Source organism: Arachis hypogaea, chromosome 6 (genome assembly GCF_003086295.3).
Source record: "Arachis hypogaea cultivar Tifrunner chromosome 6, arahy.Tifrunner.gnm2.J5K5, whole genome shotgun sequence".
In the NCBI taxonomy this organism is placed as follows: domain Eukaryota; kingdom Viridiplantae; phylum Streptophyta; class Magnoliopsida; order Fabales; family Fabaceae; genus Arachis; species Arachis hypogaea.
The window spans coordinates 33,363,448-33,373,712 of record NC_092041.1 but is presented as its reverse complement, the minus strand read 5'-3'; the positions used below and the strand labels follow the sequence as shown (position 1 = coordinate 33,373,712).

Below are 10,265 nucleotides of genomic sequence, written 5' to 3'. Positions count from 1 at the left end.
CTGGGATTTCTAGCAATATATAATAATCTATAATTTGCTCGAGATTTGATGGCCCAAACTGGCGTTTCAAATCAGCTCAAGACTGCCCAGCATTTAACGCCGGAACTGGCACAGAAGTGGGAGTTAAACGCGCAAACTGGCACAAAAGCTGGCGTTTAACTCCAAGAAAAGTCTCTACACATAGAAGCTTCAATGCTCAGCCCAAGCACACACCAAGTGGGCCCCGAAGTGGATTTTTACGTCATTTACTCATTTTTGTAAACCCTAAGCTACTAGTTCTCTATAAATAGGACCTTTTGCTATTGTATTTTCATCTTGGTAGCTATCTTCGAGTAGTCTTATGCTATCTTAGATCATGGGGCTGGCCTCACGGCCATGCCTAGACCTTGTTCTTATGTATTTTCAACGGTGGAGTTTCTACACACCATAGATTAAGGTGTGGAGCTCTGCTGTACCTCGAGTATTAATGCAATTACTATTGTTCTTCTATTCAATTCAGCTTATTCTTGTTCTAAGATATCACTTGTTCCTCAACTTGATGAATGTGATGATCCGTGACACTCATCATCATTCTCACCTATGAACGTGTGCCTGACAACCACCTCCGTTCTACCTTAGATTGAGTGGATATCTCTTGGATTCCTTAATCAGAATCTTTGTGGTATAAGCTAGAATTGATGGCGGCATTCTTGAGAATCCGGAAGGTCTAAACCTTGTCTGTGGTATTCTGAGTAGGATTCAAGGATTGAATGACTGTGACGAGCTTCAAACTCGCGATTGTGGGGCGTTAGTGACAGACGCAAAAGAATCACTGGATTCTATTCCGACATGATCGAGAACCGACAGATGAATAGCCGTGCTGTGACAGAGCGCGTTGAATATTTTCACTGAGAGGACGGGACTGTAGCCATTGTCAACGGTGATGCCCAACATACAGCTTGCCATGGAAAGGAGTAAGAAGGATTGGATGAAGACAGTAGGAAAGCAGAGAGACGGAAGGGACAAAGCATCTCTATACGCTTATCTGAAATTCTCACCAATGAATTACATAAGTATCTCTATCTTTATTTTATGTTTTATTCATCTTTTAATTATCAATGCTCCATAACATTTTGAATCCACCTGATTGAGATTTACAAGATGACCATAGCTTGCTTCATACCAACAATCTCCGTGGGATCGACCCTTACTCGCGTAAGGTTTCACTTGCTGGTTAGTTGTGCGAAGTTGTGATAAAGAGTTGAGATTGCAATTGAGCGTACCATGTTGATGGTGCCATTGATGATCACAATTTCGTGCATCAGTGGACGTCTTCAACAGCTCGGACTTTAAAGTTGTAGTTCTTAAAGTCCTGGAAGGATTTGTCATACATAGAAAAAAAATTTTTCCCTGGGGGCTCAAATCCATTCTTCTCAGCTGGGCCTCCCATCTTTGTTGTTTATCCATTGCACATTCAACACACAGATCTCATTGAGGATTTCATCAAATCTTGGGTCTTGTTGCTTCATTCTTTCCTTATAGCTCCGGGTGGAGGTTGTCTGCTTCACCATTAGCATCCTCTCTATGTTTGAGCGGCTATAATCTATAGATTTCCCCCTCACATAGCTGAGATAACCATAGGTTTGTCCTCAAATGAAAAAGGCTTGTGAAACTAGCCTAAGATGTCTAGGCATCACTCATGTCCTAGGGAAATTACAAAAATAAAAAGTAATGTAAAAGTGAATGAAATGGCCAAAAGATCCCTTCTTGGTTTTCTCCATTCCTCTTATATACTTCCTTCCCAAATTGTCTTAAAATTCAAATGTCAATTCCCATCAAATTTGGATCCAATTCAAGTTGGATTCAAGTCCAACTCACCTAATTCAGCCTATGGATGTTAGCAAGGTTAATTGATTACTCAAGCCTCCAAGTGTTCGAACTAATTTTGTGAAGCTTTCCGTGAGACACTAAGCTACTTGATGAACGGAAATTGTCTATGGGTAAAGAATTTCACAAATGAATTCTCGTTGTAAGTATAGTTCTAAACCAACAAACAATTCCTCAATAAAAAATTTGTTTGTCACATGTACAAACCGCAATAAAATAACCAAGAGTATTAATCTCGGGTCGTTCTCCCTAGGAATTACAATGAAGTGCTTTATTATTGGCTATGAAGGAATGTTTTGGGGTTTTTGTAATAAGGAACAAGAAATGTAAATAGCAAAAGAAATAAGCTAATAACTAAAAAAGCTCTTAGAAAGAAATGAGAACTAGAAGTTCTATCCTCATTATCATCATCAATTCTGACAAGAATTGTCCATTGCTCCACTTTGTTAACCTCTAACTGTGAAGGAAATTCAAGTGGATGTAATCAACCTGAGTCCACAAGTCCTAATCAAATCATAGTGAAAGACTAGCTTTAGTGGCATTCAAGTCAATTAGCAACTTCCAATTGTCAATCAACAAAAGACTTTGACAATTCAAGAGTCTCTAATTACTCAACTCATGCTAAGAGAAGAAGAATCTATACTAAAATCCAGCCAAGCATTTTATCAAACACTTGGAAGGCATAAAAGGAAAGCATGGTAAAATGACAAGAAATGTAAATTCTAACAAATACCAAAAGCAAGAAATCAATAATAGCAAAGCAATTAAACAATAAGAACATCAAACATAAATTCCATTAAAGGAAATTAATATCAACAAGAGTGCATAATCATAAAAGCAACAAAATAAGGGAGATGACAACTAAAGATAAAAGAAACAAGATGTAGCAACAAGAAATTGAAACGAAAAGTAGATGAAAACAAGAAGTAAAACTTAGATCTAAGAAGAGATTTGAATCTAATCTAATCCTAATTCTAGAGAGAAGAGAGAGCTTCTCTCTCTAGAACTCTATCCTAAATATGGTAAAAACTAAATTATTACTACTTGGTTTATCACCCTTCAATCCTTGGGTTCAATAGCATCAGAAATGGGTTAGATTGGGCCCAAAATACTTCAAAAATCTCTGGCCATGAGTTGCCTTTAGTGAGTCACGCTGATCCAGCAATGCACACGCATGGGCCACGCGTGCGCGTCGCATAAATGCAAGACAACCATGGCAAATTTTATATTATTTTGAAGCCCCAGATGTTAGATTTCCAACGCAACTAGAACCACCTCATTTGGATCTCTGTAGCTCAAGTTATGATTGATTAAGTGCGAAGAGGCCATGATTGATAGCTTTGCGATTCCTTCATTTCTTCACGAGTTCTCCATTTTTACATGCTTTTTCTTCATTCCCTCAATCCAATCTTTGCCTTCTAAACCTGAAATCACTTAACAAACATATTAAGGCATCGAATAGAATCAAGGTGAATTAAATTTAGCTATTTTAAGACCTAAAAAGTATGGTTTCACACTTAAGCACAAATAAAGAAGAATTTACAAGACCATGCTATTTCATTGAATAAATGTGAGGAAAATTGATAAAATCCCCTAAATTAAGCACACGATAAACCACAAAAATGGGGTTTATCAAATCTCCCCACACTTAAACCAAGCATGTCCTCATGCTAAGAATAAAGTAGGACAAGAAAAGGGTCATGAACATTTATTTAATGCAAAGAAACTATATAAACCTATCTACATGCATGCAACTAAATGCAATATGACTCTATCTACTTGGTTAAAAGTAAATCAATCTCCAAGACATACATAAACAAGTAGGGCCAAGTAGTATGATGATTCATGAATCCTACCAATTCAAATATCAAAATGAAGTGCAAATAGACTTGCAAGAAGAAAGCTCGTGAAAGCCGAGAACAAGGAATTGAGCATCGAATCCTCATCGGAAGTGTATCCGCTCTAGTCGCTCTGGTGTATAGGGTTGATCACTCAATTCTCTTCTAATCATGCTTTCCAAGATTTGTTTTTCATCTAACAATCAACAATTATTCAATGCATGCATACATATATCATGAGGACTTATTCATAGGTCATAATGGGGCTAGGGTAAAGGTATGGATGCATATGGTCAAGTGAGCTTGAAATTTGAATCTTTGATTAACCTAAGCTCTCACCAAACACATATAACAACCTATACAAATATAGACCAAACTACCCATGATTCCCACTTTTCACATACTCATGCATTTTCCTTAATTCACATTCCATATGCATTGTTATTATTACTTTGCTTTGGGGGCATTTTGTCCCCTTTTTATTGCATTTTTTTCTATATATATTTTTCTTTTTCTATTTTTTTATTTTTCTTTTGATATGTATTTTTCTTTATTTTGTATATATATATTTTTTTCCTTTTTTCAATAAAGTATATACAAACATATCAATGCATATGGTTTAAACATAATTAATACATGAGTACGTACCCGATTCCCATGATTTTCAATAAAAATACAAAACACCCTTTTACCTCAACCAATGTCCCAAGTTTCTCCACACTTGAATGATACATGATGAGCGGATAATTTATACGCTTTTTGGCATTGTTTTTAGGTAGTTTTTAGTATGATTTAGTTAGTTTTTAGTATATAATTATTAGTTTTTATGCAAAAATCACATTTCTGGACTGTACTATGAGTTTGTGCATTTTTCTGTGATTTTGGGTATTTTCTGGCTGAAATTGAGGGACCTGAGCAAAAATCTGATTCAGAGGCTGAAAAAGGACTGAAGATACTGTTGGATTCTGACCTCCCTAAACTCGAAGTAGATTTTCTGGAGCTACAAAATCCCAATTGGTGCGCTCTTAATTACATTGGAAAGTAGACATCTTGGGTTTTCTAACAATGTATAATAATCCATACTTTGTCCGAGATTTGATGGCCCAAATTGGCGTCAAAATGCCGGTCAGAGACCCTTTTCTGGCGTTAAAACGCCAGAACTGGCATAAAAGCTGGAGTTAAACGCCCAAACTGGCACCAGAGCTGGCATTTAACTCCAAGAAAAGCCTATGCACGTGAAAGCTTCAATGCTCAGCCCAAGCACACACCAAGTGGGTCTCGGAAGTGGATTTCTGCATCATTTACTTATTTCTGTAAACCCTAGGTTACTAGTTCACTATAAATATGACCTTTTACTATTGTATTTTCATCTTTTGATCATCTTTGATCTTGGGATCAGGTCTTTGAACCCTTTTTTGATTGTTTCATATTATTTGGGAGGCATGGCCATTCGACCATGTCTAGACCTTGTTCTTATGTATTTTCAACAGTGGAGTTTCTACACATCATAGATTAAGGTGTGGAGCTCTGCTGTTCCTCATGAATTAATGCAAAGTACTATTGTTCTTCTATTCAATTCACGCTTATTCTTGTTCTATGATATTCACTCGTACTTTAACTTGATGGATGTGATGATCCTTGACACTCATCATCATCCTCACGTATGAACGCTTGCCTGACAACCACTTCAGTTCTATCTGTGAGAGCTTGAGTGTGTATCTCTTGGCCTCCTGGTTCACAACACATGGTTGCCTCTCCTGACAACAGAGCCTTCCATTCCGTGAGACTAGAGTCTTCATGGTATAAGCTAGAATCAATTGGCAGCATTCTTGAGAGTAGTATCTGGGATGGGATGACTGTAACGAGCTTCAAACTTGCGAGTGTTTGGCACAGTGACAGTGTGCAAAAGGATCAATAGATCTTATTCCGACATGATCGAGAACCGACAGATGATTAGCCATGCGGGAAACCGTAGAGGACCATTTTCACTGAGAGGATGAATGGTAGCCATTGACAACGGTTATCCACCTACATACAGCTTGCCATGGAAAGGAGTATGAATGATTCGATGAAGGCAATAGGAAAGTAGAGATTCAGGAGGAACAAAGCTCCTCCAAACGCTTATCTGAAATTCTCACCAATGAATTGCATAAGTATCTCTATCTTATTTTATGTTTTATTCAGTTTTTAATTATTAAAACCCCATAACCATTTGAATATTCCTGACTGAGATTTACAAGGTGACCATAGCTTGCTTCAAGCCGACAATCTCCGTGGGATCGATCCTGACTCACATAAGGTATTACTTGGACGACCTAGTGCATTTGCTGGTCAGCTGCACGGAGTTGTGTATCACGATTTCGTGTACCAAGTTTTTGGCACCATTGCCGGGGATTGTTCGAGTTTGGACAATTGACGGTTCATCTTGTTGCTTAGATTAGGTATTTTTCTCTTTATTTTGTTCTTCAGAATTTTTAAGAATGAATTCTAGAGTTTCAGATGATGTTTTTATCATCACAGGAGCCAGTTGATTCCCATCAATTTGGCTGTTGTATGTAATGTCCTGCTGAAGCTTGGTTAGCCATGTCTAATCTTTTTAGGCTGAAGCTTTAGGCTAACATTGCATGATTCCTGGAATTCTTATTACAAATTTTGAGTTTCTTATTTTCTTTTTTTCAAAATAATTTTCAAAAAAATACAAAAAATTTATAAAATTATAATAATCAAATATATTTTGTGTTTCTTGTTTGAGTCTAGTGTCAATTTTTAAGTTTGGTGTCAATTCCATGTTTTTTATTTGTTTTGCAAATTTTCTAAAACTCATGCATTGTGTTCTTCATGATCTTCAAGTTGTTCTTGATAATTTTCTTTGTCTGATCTTTAAATTCTCTTGTTTTGTGTCTTTTATTGTTTCTCATGTGCATTCTCAATTTGTTGGTGTCTCTAGTATGAAAATTTCTAAGTTTGGTGTCTTGCATGTCTTTTTTTTCTTAAAAATTTTCAAAAAATATGTTCTTGATGTTCATCTTGACATTCAAAGTGTTCTTTCATGCATTGTTTATTTGATCTTAGTTTTTCATGATTATTTTCATTTTGTTGTTTTTCTCCCTCATCATTAAAAATTAAAAAAAAAATTTAAAATTATATCTTTTCAAGTCAATAATATAGAGAATTGAAGATTCATAACATACAGCAGAGGAATCACAGAAAAAAAGTTAGACATTCAAAACATCCAGTAAAGAAGGAATTCTGCCGTTTAAACGCCAGCCAGGGTACCTGGCTGGGCGTTTAACGCCTAAGGAGGTAGACAAGTGGGCGTTAAACGCCAGAATGGATACCATTCTGGGGGTTTAGCGACAGGATAGCACCAAGGAGGTAGTTTTGTTTTCAATTCAAATCTTTTTAAATTTTTCAATTTTTAAAACTAATTTTTCAAAATCTTATCTTTTTCATATCCTCTCTTATCAATCATATCTTTTTCAAAATCAAATCCTTTTCCTTTTTCTTTTAATATTTTCGAAAATCCTTGCTAACAATTAATGTTGTGATTCAAAAATTTCATGTTTGTTACTTTCTTGTTAAGAAAGGTTCAATATTTGAATTTTAGAATCATATCTTTTAATTGCTTGTTAGTCAAGTCATCAATTTTAAAAATCAAACCTTTTTTTAATTGTTTTTCAATCATATCTTTTCAATCATATCTTTTTAAATCATATCTTTTTCAAATCACATCTTTTTAAATTCTAATTTCAAAATCTTTTTCAAAACCACCTAACTACTTTTCCACTTCCAATTTTCGAAAACAATTAACAACTTTTTCAAAAATATTTTTAATTAACTAATTGTTTTAAACTCTAATTTTATTTCACTTAAAAATTTTCGAAAATTCTCTCTCTCCCGTCTCTTTCTATCTAATCATTAACACTCCTCCTCTCTTAATAATTTGAACCATCTCCCCTCTTTATTGGTTCGAATTCTCCTCTCTCTACCTCATCCTTCTATTCTTCTTTTCCCTTGACACATCAAGGAATCTCTATACTGTGACATAGAGGATTTCATACTTTCTTTGTTTTCTTCCCTTGACACATAAAGGCATTCTTGTTGAAACTGATTCTGAACCTGAAAGGACTCTGAAGAGGAAGCTAAGAGAAGCTAAAGCATAATTATCTGGAGAGGACCTGACAGAAAGTTTTGAAAAAGAAGAAGACATGGCAGCCGAAAATAACAACAATGCCAACAATGCAAGGAAGGTGCTTGGTGACTTTACTGCACTAAGTCCCGACTTCTATGGGAGAAGCATCTCTACTCCTACCATCGGAGTAAACAACTTTAAGCTTAATCTTCAATTAGTTTCTCTGATGCAACAGAATTGCAAGTTTCATGGACTTCCATTGGAAGATCCTCATCAGTTCTTGGCTGAATTTTTGCAAATCTGTGACACTGTTAATACTAATGGAGTTGATCTCGAGGTCTACATAGTTATGCTTTTCCCTTTTGCTGTAAGAGACAAAGCTAGTATATGGTTGAACTCATAACCTAGAGACAGCCTGAACTCTTGGGAAAAGTTGTTCAATGCCTTCTTAGCTAAGTTCTTTCCACCTCAAAAGATGAGTAAGCTTAGAGTGGAAGTTCAAACCTTCAAATAGAAGGAAGGTGAATCCATCTATGAAGCTTGGGAAAGATACAAGCAATTGATTAGAAGGTGTCCTTCTGACATGCTTTCAAAATGGAGCATCATAGGTATCTTCTATAATGGTCTGTTTGAGTTATCCAAGATGTTATTGGACCATTCTGTAGGTGGATCTATTCATCTGAAGAAAATGCCTACAGAAGCCCAGTAACTCATTGAAATAGTTGCAAATAACTAGTTCATGTACACTTCTGAAAGAAATCCTGTGAGCAATGGGACAAGTCAGAAGAAAGGAGTTCTTGAGATTGATACTCGTAATGCCATATTGGCTCGGAACAAAATATTGACTCAGCAAGTCAATATGATTTCTCAGAATCTGACTGGATTGCAAGCTGCATCCGGTAGTGCTAAAGACGCCTCCTCTGTAGGAGAAGCTTATGACCCTGAGAATCCTACAATTGAAGAGGTGAATTACATGGGAGAACCCTATGGAAACACCTACAACTCTTCATGGAGGAATCACCCAAATTTCTCATGGAAGGATCAACAGAAGTCTCAACAAGACTTTAATAACAATATCGGTGGGAGAAACAAGTTTGAAAATAGTAAACCTTTCCCATCATCTTCTTAGCAACAGACAGAGAACTCTGAGCAGAGCCTCTCTAGCTTGGCAAACATAGTCTCTTATCTATCTAAGACCACCCTTAGTTTCATGACTGATGCACGGTCCTCTATAAGAAATTTGGAGGCACAAGTGGGTCAGCTGAGTAAAAGAGTCACTGAACTTCCTTCTAGTACTCTCCCAAGCAAAACAGAAGAGAATCTAAAGAGAGAGTGCAAGGCCATAACCATGACAAACATGGCTGACCCTGTAGAAGAGGGAAAGACAGTGGTTCCCAGTGAGGAAGACCTCATGGGACGTCCACTGACCACTAGGCAGTTCCCACCTGAGGAACCAAAGGAATCTGACACTCATCTAGAGACTAAAGAGATTCTGCTAAACTTCTTATTACCATTCATGAGCTCTGAAGAATACTCTTCTTCTGAAGAAAATGAAGTTACTACTGAAGAGCAAATTACTCAGTATCTAGGAGCAATCATGAAGCTGAATGCCAAATTATTTGGTAATGAGACTTGGGAGGATGAACCTCCATTGCTCATTAATGAACTAAATTCCTTGGCTCAGGTGAAGATATCTCAAAAGAAACCGAATCCCAGAAAGTTCTTAATACCTTGCACCATAGGCACCATGACCTTTGAGAAGGCTCTGTGTGACCTAGGGTCAGGTATAAACCTCATGCCCCTCTCTGTAATGAAGAAACTGGGAATCTTTGAGGTACAAACTGCAAGAATCTCACTAGAGATGGCAGACAAATCACAGAAATAGGCTTATGGACTTGTAGACGACATCTTGGTAAAGGTTGAAGGCCTTTACATCCCTGCTAACTTCATAATCCTAGACACGGGGAAGGATGAGGATGAATCCATCATCCTTGGCAGACCCTTCCTGGACACAGCAAAGGCTGCGATTGATGTTGACAGAGAAGAGTTGGTCCTTCAAGTGAATGAGCACAACCTTGTGTTTAAGGCTCAAGGATCACCTTCTGTACACATGGAGAAGAAGCAAGAAAAGCTTCTCTCAATACAGAGTCAAATAGAGCCCCCACATTCAAACTCTATGATTGGTGTTGGTAGGCCCCAACCATGCTCTGCACATCTGTGAATCTCCATGAGACCTCACTGTCAAGCTATTGACATTAAAGAAGCGCTTGTTGGGAGGCAACCTAATTTTTACTTATCTATGTTAAATTTCCATTTTCCATTGTTATTTTATGTCTTCTTAGGTTAGGTTGATGATCATGTGGAGTCACAAAAAGAACTGCAAAAATCAAAGCAAATTCAAAAACAGCATTAAAAATAGCACACCCTAG

At 36.9% G+C, this 10,265-nt stretch overlaps 1 non-coding gene across 1 annotated transcript; it reads right to left on the bottom strand.

Moving 5' to 3' along the window:
- Window positions 1-8,317: 8,317 nt before the first annotated feature.
- On the bottom strand, window positions 8,318-8,425 carry LOC112700391 (small nucleolar RNA R71). The gene has a single exon (XR_003153298.1). It is a non-coding gene; the product is annotated as a small nucleolar RNA R71 (small nucleolar RNA).
- Window positions 8,426-10,265: the final 1,840 nt, after the last annotated feature.